Here is a 17,287-nt window from a genome sequence, read left to right as displayed (position 1 = left end):
GGGCCTTGTGTTTGACACATGTGGTATATCCAGATGTGTTTTGTCTTTTTTGATGAGGGGAAAGCAGAATGTACTTTCAGTGAGATTATGTTGAGTTGATCTTCTTACTACTTCTCTATAAAGTTGGGGAATCTTTACAAGGACCTTTGAAAGGGGTCTGTTGGTACAAATGGTGAGCGCCTGCGGGTCGGGTCTATAAAGTAGAGCTCCGTGTTTAATAAACATGTGTTTACATTTATGACGCTTTCTGTTGGACGTTGTTGGTTTATGTCATGTAGACCCCACTTGGCGCCTTCGATTATGGGAACCTAAAGGCTCTCCTGTCTCCTCTGGGCCTCCTATGTGATATATGTCACATTTTGTATGTTATGGCGCCCCTGTATGGTGTGGCGTGTTTTATGACAATGACGGGCGTTTTGTGCTGCATCTATATGACTCCCATTCGTTAATTTACCTGAAGTGAACCCCAGTGATTCCACAAATGGGCGAAGTCAGGCTGTGCGGATGGCGGTTCTCTGCCCAGCCCCCACTACACTCAAAGAGAAGCCACCAGGGAGAAATCCTTTCTGTGGAGGAGTGGGGGGGGGGGGGGGGTGTAGCAAGATGGCGGCCACTGAACGTTACTTCCGTTACAGAATCTGACGGGTCGCCTAATCTGCTGGAACACCTGATTTCATTACAACCATCTCCTAGGGGCCAATTCTCTGGTTGTACTTTTTGATTTTCTCTTTTTTCTTCAGATTTATAAAAAATTAAAACAATTAAAAAAAAAAAAAGTTACAAAGTCAAAGTAGGAGAAATGGTGAAAAGCAGACATAAGGAGACTGGCAATGCCAAAGGAGAAGGGGGTGAAAAATACAACAAATAATGTAAAGGCGGATGTAAGGGGGACCCCGATGTAAAAGGGGAACTCTGATGGGGACCCTGATGTAAAAGGGGAACTCTGATGGGGACCCTGATATAAAGGGAGGTTCTTATGTAAGGGGGACTCTGATAGGGTCCCTGATGTAAAAAGGGAACTCTGGGGACCCTGATATAAAGGGGGGATTCTTATGTAAGGGGGGCTCTGATGGGGACCCTGATATAAAGGGGGTTCTTATGTAAGGGGAACTCTGAAGAGGTCCCTGATGTAAAAGGGGAACTCTGAAGAGGTCCCTGATGTAAAAGGGGAACTCTGATGGGGACCCTGATGTAAAAGGGGAACTCTGATGGGGACCCTGATGTAAAAGGGGAACTCTGATGGGGACCCTGATATAAAGGGGGTTCTTATGTAAGGGGGACTCTGATGGGGTCCCTGATGTAAAAGAGGAACTCTGATGGGGACCCTGATATAAAGGGGGGTTCTTATGTAAGGGGGACTCTGATGGGGAATGGGGACCCTGATATAAGGGGGTTCTTATGTAAGGGCAACTCTGATGGAGACCCTGATGTAAAAGGGGGACTCTGATGGGGACCCTGATATAAAGGGGGGTTTTTTATGTAAGGGGGACTCTGATGGGGACCCTGATATAAAGGGGGGTTTCTTATGTAAGGGGGACCCTGATGTAAGTGGGGGACTTGATGGGGACCATGATGTAAAGGAGGAATTAGATTGGGACCCTAATATAAAAAGGGAATCCGATTGGGACCCTGATGGTGCCCCCTGATGTTAGGAAGACTCTGATGAGGACTCTCATATAAGGAAGACTCCGATGTAAGAAGAGACTTTTTTTTTTTCTTTTTTTTTATGCAGCCCTGATATAAGGAGGGACTCCAATGGGGAATCTGATGTAAGGGAGACTCTACTGGGGACCCTGATGTAAGGGGGAACTCTGATGTAAGGGCAGGCTTTTTGGGGGAGACTTTATGATGAAGACTCTGATGTAAGGAGGGACTTTGACAGGGACCCTGGAGTAAAGGGGGGCATCTGATGAGGACTCTGATGGGGAACTTGATGTAAGGAAGACTCTGGTGAGGACTCTGATGTAAGGGAAACTCTACTGATGTAAGAGGAGGCCTTTTGCAGGAGGCCCTGATGTAAAGGGGGGGGTCTGTGGTGTAAGGGGGATCAATCTGATGAGAGCTTTGATGTAAGGAGGGACTCCAATGGGGACTCTGATGTAAGGGGGACTCCGTCAGGGATCCTGACATTATCAGGACTCCTTCATTTATAAAAGTGATTTATTTATTTATTTTTTGGCCCTCCTACTGAAAAGTTTGGAGTCCCCCGATTTAAATAAAGTTATGTTGTTTTCATCACAACCTACAGAAACAGATGTTGCAGAAATACTTGTCTCGGCATCAAGCCGCGAGGGAGAAACCGGCGTTGTCCGGAGTCACACTGTCATATTATTATAAATCAAGGTGCGTTTTACTGTTTTCGTTCAGTTTTTGTGTCTTGTTATATGTTTTAACACATAAAAATCCAGCAAAACTTGCGTCGATATGCAGGAAAAGCAAAGCAGAAGGAGTGATGGGTGCGAAGACTCGCTGGGGTTGATGTACTAAAACCGGAGAGTGCAAAAACTCAGCTGTGCGTGGGAGCCAATCAGCTTCTCACTTCAGCTTCTTCAATTTAAGCTCCGACAATAAAACCTGGAAGCTGATTGGCTCCCACGCACAGCTGCCCCAGATTTTGCACTCTCCTCCCGGTTTAGTAAATCGACCTTAAGGTATTTCGAATGGCCTGTACACACGATCCGAATATCGTACGAAAACTGACGTCCGAGGAAGGATCGCACGATTTTCGTTTTGTGTACACTACTTTCGAGAGCCGATCACGACAGTTCAACTCATTATTATTCGATCGGACAAGCGCTAAAATTTTCATCGTATGATTTTCGTTTAGTCAGTACAGTTGTCGTCCGAAAAATACAATACAAGTACATTACAACACATGACATCAATTCCGATTTTTTTTTTTTTTTTTTTTTTTTTTTTTCTGTCATATGAGAATTTTTGTGACTAAAAATACCTATTCAATTTCTACTTGCGAATATTAAGTGAAAAAAGACGTAAGAGCTATCGTACAATATTTGGATCGTGTGTACAGGCCATAAAAGACCCCCATACACACTATTAGATTTTTCTGCAGATTTTTGTCTTCAGATTTACCAAAACCATGTAGTGCGAGGGGCCTGCCTGATTACATACAAATTGAAAACTCTTATGCCCTGTACACACGGTCGGACTTTCCGATGGAATATGTGCGATCGGAGCTTGTTGTCGGAAATTCCGATCGTGTGTGTGGGCTCCATCTGACTTTTTCCATCGGAATTTCCGACACGCAAAGTTTGAGAGCAGGATATAAAAATTTTCCGACAACAAAATCCGTTCGCGTAAATTCCGACCGTGTGTGGACGATTCCGACGCATGCCACGCATGCCACGCATGCTCAGAATAAATTAAGAGACAGAAAGCTATTGGCTACTGCCCCGTTTATAGTCCCGACGTACGTGATTTACGTCACCGCGTTCAGAATGATCAGATTTTTCCGACAACTTTGTGCGACCGCGTGTATGCAAGACAAGTTTGGGCCAAAATCCGTCGGGGAAAAAAAAATGATGGATTTTGTTGTCGGAATGTCCTATCAATGTCCGATCGTGTGTACGGGGCATAATAGTGTGTATGGGGTGTTGGGCTATGAGATCCATGAGAAGATCCATGAGAAGATCCGAGAAGATCCATGAGCAAATCCATGAGTAGATCCATGAGTAGATCCATGAGAAGATCCATGAGAAGATCCATGAGTAGATCCATGAGTAGGGTTCCTAAGCCCTGTATTAGATAATGAATAGGCCTTCTCAGCCGTGAAAGGGTTAATCAGTGAACCTGTGAGTGGGGCAGATATTCTCCCCCCCCAGGCAGGAACAGCCCCTCCCCGGGGCTGAGGAATGTGCATGTTGCTGGATTGTAATCACAGGCCAGGAATGCGGGAAGGGTTGGGCCGCAGGTGACAGCTGGCTCTGTATAGTGATGTATTCTTATTCTAATGACGAGGTGAGATCTGGGGATTTTTTTCCTCCCACCTCAATATGAAACTCTCCTTACTAGTCATCCGCCCGGGTGTGCAGATCCTGGCACCGATCTACAGGCTTGGCAGAGGGGGAGGGTAAAAAAGGAACGAAGTCGGGCAGCGTTGGGTGACACCGCACAAACTAACATCGAATGCAAGACCATAGGTTAGTGACTGGTACTTGGTGGAAAGAGACACCTTGCCCACATCCCTATATACGAATACACAATGGGAAATTTCCTCTTGGTGGGACTTTTGAGGGCAGGAGTCTCAAAACGATGTATCAACACAGTATAAATAATAATTATATTTTAATAAAATATAATTATTATTTATACTGTCTTGATGCATCGTTTTGAGACTCCTGCCCTCAAAAGTCCCACCAAGAGGAAATTTCCCATTGTGTGAACATCGAATGCAAGGAGCATTCGTCCAACAAGCTTTTGTGCCTGACATGTTGGCAAAAATCAGAGGCGTAACTAGGACCTTCAGGGGCCCCCCCGGTGCAAGAAACCCAGAAGGGGCCCCCCCTTCACCCCTGGGCCCAGGGCACTTTACTCCCTTTTATTTATTTTCCATAGCTCCCAACTGTCCCCGATTTTTGTGGGACTGTCCCTGATTTCGCGGGACTGTCCCCGATTTGGAGCAAAGTCCCACTGTCCCTCTTTCCTCCTCATTGGTCCCTCATTTTGGTCTGATCTGTATAGATGTATATAAAATTAATTTTTTCTCTTTCAAAAAGTGTTTTCCAGAGCTAAACCTTTCATCCAAATTCTAAATTGCTGCATTAGTAAATTCTAAAAGCCACTATAAAGTAATAGTAGTGGTAAAAAAAAGCACTTGTGGATTGAATTAACCTTTTTTTTTTTGGTTATGTCCCCTTTAAGGGGCGTGGCAGGGGGCGTGTCCTATGCCTACATACGTTTGCAAGTAGGTGTCCCTCATTCCCATCTCAAAATGTTGGGAGGTGTGCCTTTTCACATGTTCTGCAGTGAGCCCCCTTTCTGCTGTCTTGGGGGGGAGCCCTACGGTGGTGGAACACCAGGGCCCGGCTGCAAGTAGAGTTGCCACCTCATCCCTTTAAAACTGAACACATATTAATTACACGGGTTCTGTGGCTGATTAAGGAGGTAATTAAACTCACTTGGTGCCTCATCTGCATTAAATTAGCCTCAGAACCCGTATATTTCATATGTGTTCGGGTTTAAAGGGATGAGGTGGCAACTCTAGTTGCAAGTGTGACCTTTGTGACCCTGGTAGTTCCGCCACTGGCAAAAAATGTTACCGTAAGCAATTTTTTGAATGCCAGGACTATGGTTGTGGCTGTTTTTGGGGGTTGGGGGTCACAGTCGTTAGCAGGGTAAGGGGTCTGGGTTGGAAGATTTTGGCACAAATCAACATCGAAATACTTGGCAAGGAACAAACGTTTTGTGATTCACATGTTGGCAAAAAGTATTTTTTACCGTAAGCAGGTTTTGAAAGTCAGGCTTATGGGCTATAGGAGTCTGGGTTGAGGTTAGTAGGTTCGTATTGGTTTTGGTGATCACCAAATTTTCTGAATTACAATGACAACAATGCTTCACATAAAACAAAACAACCTTCTACCAAAAAAAAATAATTAAAAAAAAAACATAAAAAAAATCCCAATGCTAATATCAAAAATATATCCATTATTATTGAACCACAATAAGACCAATTAATAAAGGCCCCACTTAACCTCTGGAAGATTTACCCCCCCCTCCATGACCAAGCCATTTTTTTGCGCTACTTTAAATTGTAAATGCACAGTCATGCAACACTGTACCCAAATGAAACGTAAATATTTTTTTTTCACACAATTAGAGCTTTCTTTTGGTGGTTGATCACATCTGCGTTTTTTCTTTTTTGTAATATAAATGGAAAAAAGACAGAAAATTAAAAAAAAAAAACAATATTTTTTACTTTCTGTTATAAAACATATCCAATAAAAATTAAAAAATCATTGTTTTCTCATAAATTTTGGCCAAACTGTATTCTACTATTTGTTTTTGATTAAAAAAAAACACAATAAGTGTACAGTATATTGGTTGTTTTGTGTGAATGTTATAGCGCCTACAAACTGTGGTGTGTACAAATGTATATGTATGTGTGTGTATATGTATGTGTGTGTGTATATGTATGTGTGTGTGTGTATGTATGTGTGTGTGTATATATATATATATATATATATATATATATATATATATATATATATATATATATATATATATATTACTGGAAGTTTAATTTTTTTTTTTTTTTATACTACTAATGGCGGTGATCGGCGACTTTTATAAGGGGACTGTGATAGTGCAGCGGAAAATCTGGCACTAACTGATAATGAGGGGGAACTGACTGCCACTGACATCTCCAGTGACACTAATACAGTGATCAGTGCTAATACTATACACTGTCACTGTACTAATGACACTGGCTGGGAAGGGGTTAACATCGGGGGGCGATCAAGGGGTTAAATATGTGCCTAGCAATATGTAATGTGTGCTGCTTTTTAATACCAAATCTGTTTCTCATCCCTGGAGAAACTGATAGATCGCTTCCTCTGTACAGAGCTGTGTGCTGTTTACCAACACAGAGCTCAGGGTTGTGATTGGACACAGCCTGACACCAGGTCCCGGCCAGGAATAATTGTCTGGGACCTGCTGACGGGCTCCCGCTGTGTACAATCACAGCGGGTGCCAGGCGGGGGGGGGCGCACCCTAAACCTGGTGGTAGGCAGCGACGTACGAGTAAATCGCTTTCCCTACAGCAACCACTCGTCAGGTGGGCAGTCGCCAAGTGGGTAATCTCCACCCCCAACCCATTACTTTCCCTATATCATCTCCATATCCCATAGAAGACCTAGGGCACGTGCACCTCCACCAAATGATTTGGACCAGTGCACAAAGCAAGGTCCATAAAGACATGGATGAGCGAGTTTGGGGTGGAGGAACTTGACTGGCCTGCACAGAGTCCTGACCTCAACCCAACAGAACACCTTTGGGATGAATTAGAGCGGAGACTGTGAGCCAGGCCTTCTCGTCCAACATCAGTGCCTGACCTCACCAATGTGCTTCTGGAAGAATGGTCACACATTCCCATAGACACACTTAGCCACGGCCCTCCCAGAAGAGTTGAGGCTGTTATAGCTGCAAAGGGTGGGCCAACTCAATATTGAACCCTACAGACCAAGACTGGGATGCCATTAAAGTTCATGTGTGTGTGTAAAGGCAGGCGTCCCAAAACTTTTGGTAATATAGCGTATAAGGAACCTTCTAGGAGTAGAACGTTCAGAGTGGCCCGACACGTATCGAGCTCCACATCGCTTCCTCAGGGGGCCAATGTCTGGGAACAGCAGATTTGGTGTGATAGATACAAAAAAGGCCCCAAATAAAGGATATATAACGCCCTATAGAAGGGACAGTACAAGAGACACAATGCAGATCAGAATATTGGGATCTGAGTCTAATGTGATGCGTTTGCATGCTGAGAATGGGGTCATGGTGGGGATTTCTTCATGGTCTTTTTTTGTGTCAACCAGATCTTGTATCAATAAAGTTGTATCTATTTTTGCTCTTAGTTTGACATGAAAGCAGTGTCATCCAGTTGCCGGAGCAAGGATCCTTGTCTACACAGGCAAAGGTGCGATTTTTTTTTTTTTTTTTACCCCCCCCCCCCCCATCCTGGTGCCCTAAGGCGGCTGCCCAAGCAGCCGTATGCTGGCGCAGGCCCCGGTGTCCTCACTGGGTCTCTGTGCTTCTCTATGCAATGCAGACAGATGGTGGGTGGTGGGAGGGGCCTGCAGGGGGCTGTACATGGCTTCCTGAAAAGATCACAGCCCCCCTGCCGCAGTACTCCTCTGAAGAGCCTTCAGTCCTGATGCAAGAAGTGGGAGGGGTTATTCAAAGATCAAAAATGCCTTGATGGGCGGGTGTCAGTCTGGAGGAGTGGGCGTTCCTAACCAGGCTGTATTTCTATGAAGAACACCCACATGTGATGCTGAGCCTCTGTGAAATCCAATGAAAGAAATGACCGGGGACAGTCAGGCTGAGGAGAAAAGGGCTAGATGATGCTGGGTGTCCACCAGCCAGGTAATGGGGCGGGGCTCTCTATCTGACTTGCTGCAGCTTCTAATGCACATGGTGAGAAGCTCACAGTGTGCAGGGAAATCAGAGGAAGCTATTTCAGTCCAGGAGAGGAACCGGGAAAGCTACAAGACTGAAGGGGAGGCCGGAGGGAGGATTTAATGGTTCTATCTGGGGGGGGGGGATTTTGGTCTTTGGTTGTGTGATCTCACTAGGTAAAGTCTGCTGTTATTTCAGTGTCTGTAGCAGGTAACAGTCCATCCAATACCAGACTGGGAAATGTGTCGGTTTCATGTTCAGAGGGAGACTGGGACGCCGTCCAGTTCTGACATTTCCTGGAATCCGGACAGATACCGAGAAATGAGAAGTCACTGCGATGTAGTGCAGAGAAGACCGTCTCCTGTATTATGTCCGCAGTCTCTGACCATCTCCTGCTGTAATATGTCTGTAGTCTCTGACCATCTCCTGTCATATGTCTGTAGTCTCTGACCGTCTCCTGTAGTATGTCTGCAGTCTCTGACCATCTCCTGTAGGATGTCTGTAGTCTCTGATCATCTCCTGTAGTATGTCTGCAGTCTCTGACCATCTCCTGTAGGATGTCTGTAGTCTCTGATCATCTCCTGTAGTATGTCTGCAGTCTCTGACCATCTCCTGTAGTATGTCTGCAGTCTCTGACCATCTCCTGTAGTATGTCTGCAGTCTCTGACCATATCCTGTAGGATGTCCCCAGTCTCTGACATTCTCCTGTACCATGTCTGCAGTCTCTGACCATCTCCTGTAGGATGTCTGTAGTCTCTAACCATCTCCTGTATCATGTCTGCAGTCTGACCATCTTCTGTATCATGTCTGCAGTCTCTGACCATCTCCTGTATCATGTCTGCAGTCTCTGACCATCTCCTGTATCATGTCTGCAGTCTCTGACCATCTCCTGTAGGATGTCTGCAGTCTCTGACCATCTCCTGTAGGATGTCTGCAGTCTCTGACCATCTCCTGTATCATGTCTGCAGTCTGACCATCTTCTGTATCATGTCTGCAGTCTGACCATCTTCTGTATCATGTCTGCAGTCTCTGACCATCTCCTGTAGGATGTCTGTAGTCTCTAACCATCTCCTGTATCATGTCTGCAGTCTCTGACCATCTCCTGTATCATGTCTGCAGTCTCTGACCATCTCCTGTACTATGTCTGCAGTCTCTGACCATCTCCTGTAGGATGTCTGCAGTCTCTGACCATCTCCTGTAGGATGTCTGCAGTCTCTGACCATCTCCTGTATCATGTCTGCAGTCTCTGACCATCTCATGTCTGCAGTCTCTGACCATCTCCTGTATCAAGTCTGCAGTCTCTGACCGTCTCCTGTAACATTACATACACTGAGTATTACGTGTGGCCCCTGTGTGATATTAGAAGGCCCCTATGTTGAGTAAATTGATCTTCACTGCTCTAGAATCCGGTGTCTGGGCTGATGTTTGCAGCGTTGGCTGCGCTCCCTCTCAGTGTTGTTGTGGTTTTTGTGGCGGGGTGTGATTAGTGTTGGGAGTGTGGCCAGGTTGTACGCCCTGGCGCTGGCGCTCATCCTCTCCTCTCTATGTTCTCTCTCCGCTGGTTGGGAATGCTGTGATCTGTTATGGAAGGAAACCATCCATTAGGAGAACAAGCATGACACAGGAGACCTCTTGGACTGGAGTGAAGAACTTCTGTCTGAGGAACTACAATTCCCATCTACCAGCCAATGTGTGAGTATTCCACAGGAAGAAGTCAGGATTCATCTTTCATGGTTCTGATTCCTCCATATTGATGGTTGGGAGTCACTGAGCTCTACCCGTCGTCATTGCTCCTTTGTATTGCTTCATCAGGTCAAACGCCTAGTGCATCGCCGAAAACATTTATTGAAACCAAATGCCAAAAAACATACTCCTATGTGTAAAAAAAATGCAAGCAAATAATGCCACTGTATTCAGATCCAGCAGTAGGATAGTGCCACCTGGTCCAAACCATCTCTCATATTAACAGGCTTACGCGTTTCGGGGGACACAACCCCTTCTTCAGAGCTCTGGGGTAGATTATAGCACCCTCTGAGGCTTAGGTTGGTTTATTACACCCTCTGGGGCCCGGACTATATATTGGCTGCCTTTTGGGTGACCAGGCTGTATTATGGCATCCTCCAGGATCCAGGGTGGATTATGGCACTCTTAAGGACAAGGATGGGGCCTAGACTAGATGATGGCATCCTCTGAGGCCTAGGCTAGATGATGGCATCCTCTGGGGCCTAGGCTAGATGGTGGCACCCTCTGGGGCCTAGGCTAGATGGTGGCACCCTCTGGGGCCTAGACTAGATGGTGGCACCCTCTGGGGCCTAGACTAGATGGTGGCACCCTCTGGGGCCTAGACTAGATGGTGGCACCCTCTGGGGCCTAGACTAGATGGTGGCACCCTCTGGGGCCTAGACTAGATGGTGGCACCCTCTGGGGCCTAGACTAGATGGTGGCACCCTCTGGGGCCTAGATTAGATTCAGCCTGGACCCCAGAGGGTGGCACAATCCAGCCTGGGCCCCAGAGGATGCCACAATCCAGCCGCAGCCAAAATACAGCTCAGGCCTGAATGGGTGTTAAAATTCAGCCTGCGCCCCAGAGGGTGCCATAATTATAACACCCATTCAGACATGGGCTGTATTATGACCGCCTCGGGATTGTGCCACCCTCTGGGACCCAGGCTGGATTGTGGTGTCCAGCAGGGCCTTTAGTGCACCCGCTATGGCCAACCACTAATCCATAACCTACAGACCAATCGATAAGGAGAACCTCTCAAACTTGGTTGTGATATAATGAATGGTGCACCATCTGGGGTTAGAGCACATTTTGGGTCTTAGGCTGAATTATGGCATTCTCCAGGGCCCAAGGCTGGATTATGGCATCCACGTAGGGACTAGGATGTATTATGAGAACCTCTGGGTACCCAGATGGATTATGGCACCCTCAAGATCTCAGGCTGAATTATGGCACCATCTATGGTTTGGGCTGAGTTAAGGTGCTCTCTGGGGGACCATGGTCTATTTATGGCACCTTCTGGGTGCAAGGTCCAGGGGCTGGGTTGTGGAGGCCTCCGGGGAAACCAGGATGGATTATGGCACAATCTGGGTCTCAGGCTGGATTATGGCACCCATGGGGGGACCAGGATGGGATTATGGCCCCCTCAAGATCTCGGGCTGAGCTATGACACCCTCCAGGGACCGAACTGGATTATGATGTCCACCAGCGCCTTTAGTGCATCCTCTGGGGACAAACATTAATTGTACCCTACAGACCAATCGATAAGAACCTCCCAGTCTTGGCCTGATTTCTGGTGTACAGGAGATCATGGGAAGATAATTGTTGTGAAGGTGGGTCTGGGAGTATATATTAATCTGTAGGGGCTGCTCTGCGTCATGCTATAATGATTGGCACACCAAATGGGGTTGTCCTTTGCTGAGCCACGTGGGAGAGAACTGATGGTGAAACCAGGCTGTATTGTGGCATCCCTATAAACCAGGCTGAATTATTGCACCCTCCAGGGCCCAAACTGGATTTTGGCACCCTCTATAGTCTGGGCTGACATATGGCACCCCCTAGGGACCAGGCTGACATATGGCACCCTCTAGGGACCAAGTTGGAGGATTACTATTATAATATAGCACTAACAGTTTACGCAGCGCTTTACAATGTAGAGGGGGACAGCACAATTACAGTACAGTTCAATACAGGAGGGCCCGGCTCGTAGAGCTTACATTCTAAAGGGAGGGGTTGGTGATACAAAAGGTAATAATGTGGGGAATGATTTGATGGGGGTGGCTCGGGGACAGTTCTTAGGTGGGTGGATGGCCTTGTATGTTGTGGTTAGCATTTTGAATTTTATACTGTGGGGTAGGGGAAGCCAGTGAAGGGATTGGCAGAGAGGGGCAGCAGTCATGGATCGGTTAGTGAGGTGTATTAGTCTAGCAGCGGTATTATTATTATTATTATTATTATTATTATTATTATTATACAGGATTTATATAGCGTCAACAATTTGCGCAGCGCTTTACAACATGAGGGCAGACAGTACACTTACAATACAAATCAATACAGGAGGAATCAGAGGGTCCTGCTCGTTAGAGCTTACAATCTAGAAGGGAGGGTCAAGTAGAAACAAAAAGTAATAACTGTGGGGGATGAGCTGATGAAAAAAAATGAAAATACAGTTGTTAGGTGTGGGTAGGGTAGGCTTCTCTGAAGAGAAGGTTTTTCAGGTATCGTCTAAAAGCTAATAAAGTAGGAGATAAGCGGACAGATTGGGGTAGGGCATTCCATAGGATTGGAGAGGCTTTGGAGAAGTCCTGGAGATGAGCATGGGAGGAGGTGACGAGGGAGCTAGAGAGCAGGAGGTCTTGAGAGGAACAAAGAGAATGAGTAGGTTGGTATTTAGAGACTAAGCTAGTGTTGTAGCTGGGGGCGAAATTGTGGATGGCTTTGTACGTAGTTTTTAGTATTTTGAATTTAATTCTTTGGCCGAGCAGAAGCCAGTGGAGGTATTGACAGAGAGGAGTAGCAGTCACAGAGCGATTGGTAAGGTGGATGAGTCTGGCAGCAGCATTCATGTTGGACTGAAGGGGTGATAGACTATGTAGAGGTAAGTCAATGAGAAGGAAGTTGCAGTAGTCGAGGCGAGAGATGACCAGCGAGTGAATTAAGAGCTTTGTTGTGTCATTGGCTAGAAAGGGGCGTATTTTGGAAATGTTGCAGAGGTTGAGGCGGCAGGATTTGGACAGTGATTGAATGTGTTGCTTGAAGGAGAGTTCAAAGTCCAGGACTACACCTAGAACCTTGGCATGTGGGGATGGGCTTATAGTTGTGCCATCGATTTTGACAGAGAGATCAGGGGAAGGGGCATATGGGGGAGGAAAAATGATAAGTTTGGTTTTGGATAGATTGAGTTTGAGGAAGTGGTGTGACATCCAGACTGATATATCTGATGGTAAATTAGTGATACGTGAGGAGACAGAGGGAGTGAGCTGAGGGGTAGAGAAATAGATTTGGGTGTCGTCAGCATAGAGGTGGTATTGGAAGCCATGGGAGGCTATCAGTTGACCCAGGGAGGCGGTGTAGATTGAAAATAGGAGAGGTCCAAGAACAGAACCCTGGGGGACCCCAAAAGAGAAAGGAAGAGGAGAGGAGGAAGTAGAGTTGTAAGAAATGCTAAAGGTGCGGTTGGATAAGTAGGAAGAGAACCAGCGAAGAGTACAGTCATGGAGACCAAAGGCGTGGGTTTTTTTGAGGAGGAGGGGGTGGTCAGCTGTATCAAAGGCAGCATAGAGGTCCAGGAGTAGGAGTACAGAATAGTGTCGATTGGTTTTGGCCGTTAGTAGATCGTTTGTTAGTTTTAGAAGAGCAGTTTCTGTGGTGTGTTGAGGACAAAATCCAGACTGAAGGGGATCAAGAAGGCTATTATCAGCAAGGTGGATGCTCAGTCGGTTGTAGACCAGATGTTCGAAAAGTTTGGATAAGAAGGGGAGCAAGGAGATGGGGCATAGGTTGTTAAGATTGGATGGGTCCAGTGAGGGCTTTTTAAGTATGGGTCTGACAAGTGCATGTTTTAGAGAGTTGGGGAGGATGCCAGAAGAGAGGGAGAGATTGAAGATGTGGGTTAGAGAGTGTAGCATAGAGCCAGAGGGTGAATATAGCATTTGTGAGGGAACAGGATCCAGAGGGCAGGTGGTAAGGTGGACATTAGCAAGTAGTTTAGCAACTTCGTCTGTAGTGGTGGGGTTGAAAGAGGGAAGTAATGATTGTGCCTGTGGGCATGAAGTGTAAAGCGTGGAGGGTATCGGAACAGTTGAGATCTCAGCACGAATTGTATCAATCTTCTGTTTGAAATGATTGGCGATCTCCTGGGCAGTGAGTGAGTTGGTGGCTGGAGGCGGTTGAGGACGAAGTAGAGAGTTGAAGGTAGAGAAGAGTTGACGGGGATGGGATGATAAGTTGCTAATGAGAGTGATAAAATAGGTCTGCTTGGCAGAGAGGAGGCTGGAATTGTATTTTTGGAGGGCAGATTTATATTAGTTGAAATCTCTCTGAGATTTGGTCTTGCGCCACAGGCGCTCGGGAGCACGATTACGTTTTTTCAGACTTCTAGTATCATCTGTTTGCCAAGGTTGAAGGGGTCAGGCTTGATTCTGTGTGTAGTGAGGGGGGCCAGTGAGTCCAGTAAGGCTAGAAGTGAAGCGTTGTAGACAGAAGTGGCTAGGTTGGTGCAGGATAGGGGTGAGATTTTGTCGTAGAGGTTGTCGATAGCAGAGTAGATAAGAGAAGGGTTGAGATGACGTAGGTTTCTGAGGGTAACTTTAAGGCGGTTGGAGGGAGAGGAGGTGAAGGAGAGGGAGAGAGTGAAACTAATAAGGTGGTGATCAGAGAGAGGGAATGGATAGTTAGAGAGGTTGCATGGAGTGCAAAGGTGAGAGAAAACAAGGGCAAGGATATTGCCTTCGGAGTGAGTAGGAGCGCTACGTAAACTGTTGGCGCTATATAAATCCTGTATAATAATGTATCCACTGCTTCAGGTCAAAGGAGGAGGTTAGGCTGAGAAGTTTGGAAGGGGCAGGAGTGTTAGTATTAATAGGGATGTTGAAGTCCCCGAGAATGATTGCAGAGATTTCAGAGGAAAGAAAGTAGGGTAGCCAGGCAGAGAAGTCATCAAGAAAGGTTGATACTGGTCCAGGGGGCCTGTAGATCACGGCTATCCTTAGAGAAATTGGAGTGAAAAGATGAATGCAGTGTGCTTCGAAAGAGGAGAGTGACAGAGAGGGAGATGGCTGAAGTACCTTTAAAGGTGCTATGTGGGGCTAGAAGGATTCCGACACCTCCTCCCTTACGTCCACTGGATCTGGGGGAGTGAGTCCAGAGAAGACCACCATCGGATAGGGCAGCAGAAGACTCAGTGTCGGATTTGTGGAGCCAGGTTTCGGTAATGGCGAGTAGGTTAAATGAGTTGGCGATAAAGAGGTCATGGAGAGAGGTGAGTTTGTTGCAGACAGAGTGGGAGTTCCAAAGGGCACAAGAGAAAGGGAGTCTGGTTTTTGGAAGAATAGGAATGGGAACTAAATTGTGTTGAATGCGGCTGCTACCAGAGGGTGATGGGCGCATGGGGTACAGTTAAATGATGGAGGCCCAGGGTTTTGGGACATATCTCCAGAGGTAGGAGAAGCATGAGGGTAATAATGGCACCCTCCAAGGACAAGACTGACAAATGGCACCCTCCAAGGACAAGACTGACAAATGGCACCCTCCAAGGACAAGACTGACAAATGGCACCCTCCAAGGACAAGACTGACAAATGGCACCCTCCAAGGACAAGACTGACAAATGGCACCCTCCAAGGACAAGACTGACAAATGGCACCCTCCAAGGACAAGACTGACAAATGGCACCCTCCAAGGACAAGACTGACAAATGGTACCCTCCAAGGACAAGACTGACAAATGGTACCCTCCAAGGACAAGACTGACAAATGGCACCCTCTAGGGACCAAGCTGGATTACAGCATCCCCTGTGGCCTGGGCTGAATTATGACACCCTCCAGGGACCAGGCTGGATTATGGCAGGGGAGGGAACTGATGGTAAGCCCGGCGTGGGAATTTTTTGTGCACCCCCCCCCATGCCATACATTGCTACAATTCTATAGATAAGACATCTGATCTTTTTCTGTGTAATTTGTCACCAGATTTGTACATATTTTCCCAGAATCGGTTCTGCTTGGGATCACCTGATAAAAATATGAAGCATCAAGCTGCAGCTGGAAAATTCCTGACGAAAAATTGTTTTTGTAAAAGTGCCAGGAATGTATTTCATCGTTCACCCGATTCTCCCGGGCCCCCAGCCCTCCTCTGACCCCGTCATGTTATATTTACATTGCTGCTTATGCCGGTGGTGTGGTAATAGGGGGGTTACGTAAAATGAGCGTTATTTTTGTCCAGGATTGTGAAAGCCGGAGAGCAGTAAGCAGTTTGTCCCTTTTCCATAATGATGACACGCAGAGTCTTGTCCGCCCGCGCTGGCTCATTCACTGCTGGAAGCTCGCCGTCTCATGCACATGCAACGGAAAATTCTGATTTGTTGTCCTCGCCAAGCTCTGGCAGAAATATGAAGAGGCGTTCCATCAGGATGACCCTCTTCGTGCAGACACGTCCCTGCATTTCCCATCTGATTACCCAACATAAACTGTTATTTTTGTATCTAGTGTGTTTGTCCTGTATGTTTTATGTTCGGCGTTTTGACATTTTGCAGCAGTGGAACCGATTGGCGCCAACAAGGGAGCCAGGATGGTTCTATAATTGCAATTAGACACGTGCAGGACAGAAAAAATTGTTTCTTTTTGGATCGCTTCGTTCTTACTAACCTCGTTTCGTTGATTCGTTTCAGAATTTCTTTAGTTTCGTTTCATGTATTAATTTTCTAACGAATTCCAAATTTTCGGAACGATTCGGATCGGTTGAAAAATGATTGACCGATTTTGAGTTCTGTGTGAAAAATAGCTGGTTGTTAAGGAGCGGGCCGGGAAGCCGGCTGCCGCCGCGTCCTTAACAACCGATGACTCATCTGTCAGAGGGCTTCCCCTCTGACAGCTGAAATGTAAAAAAAAGAATTCCGGCAATAGAAAAGTCCGGAAAAAAACAGCGTGGGGTCCCCCATCCATACCAGGACCTTCGGGGACGTTGGGTCGATAACGCCACACAGGGGCGGGGTCTCCCGGCTGACGTCATCGGGTGACTCTGCCCCTTAGCCATGTAAGTAATGTCGAATGGCAGAGGATGCAGTCTATAGCAGCGTTCAAGACCGGAGTTTTTTTATTTTTTCGGGTCTGGCGGTGCGGCAGTGGTGGCATGATTGACGATAGATCTACATCGGGGGACATTGTCTGTGTGTGTGTGTGTGTGTGTGTGTGTGTTTGTTTTTTTTTTTCTTAAATAAAGGAATTGTTAAAAACTTGTCTTGTATGTATCTCCAGTATGTATGAAAGTAAGTTAGTGACTTTAGATTGTAAGCTCCGTGAGGGCAGGGAATGATGTGAATGATATAGATAGATAGATTATTATTATTTTTTATATATATAATTTATATATCTATCTATATCTATCTCTATATATCTATCTCTATATATCTATCTCTATATATATATATATATATATA

The 17,287-nt window shown here is 46.3% G+C and overlaps 1 protein-coding gene across 3 annotated transcripts in view; it reads left to right on the top strand.

Annotated features, from left to right (window-relative positions):
- Nucleotides 1-17,287, top strand: part of MST1R (macrophage stimulating 1 receptor) — an 80,978-nt gene that overhangs the window by 14,775 nt on the left and 48,916 nt on the right. The window contains exon 1 of one of the 3 annotated variants that reach the window (XM_073591666.1): nucleotides 2,327-2,343. The exons of the other annotated variants lie outside the window; for them this stretch is intronic. The gene's annotated coding sequence lies outside the window, so the exon portion shown is untranslated. Of the gene's footprint in view, nucleotides 1-2,326; nucleotides 2,344-17,287 lie in introns of those variants that run through there. 3 annotated transcript variants of the gene reach the window in all.

Source organism: Aquarana catesbeiana, linkage group LG07 (assembly GCF_042186555.1).
Source record: "Aquarana catesbeiana isolate 2022-GZ linkage group LG07, ASM4218655v1, whole genome shotgun sequence".
Lineage (NCBI taxonomy): Eukaryota > Metazoa > Chordata > Amphibia > Anura > Ranidae > Aquarana > Aquarana catesbeiana.
This window is presented reverse-complemented; position numbering and strand designations above follow the sequence as displayed.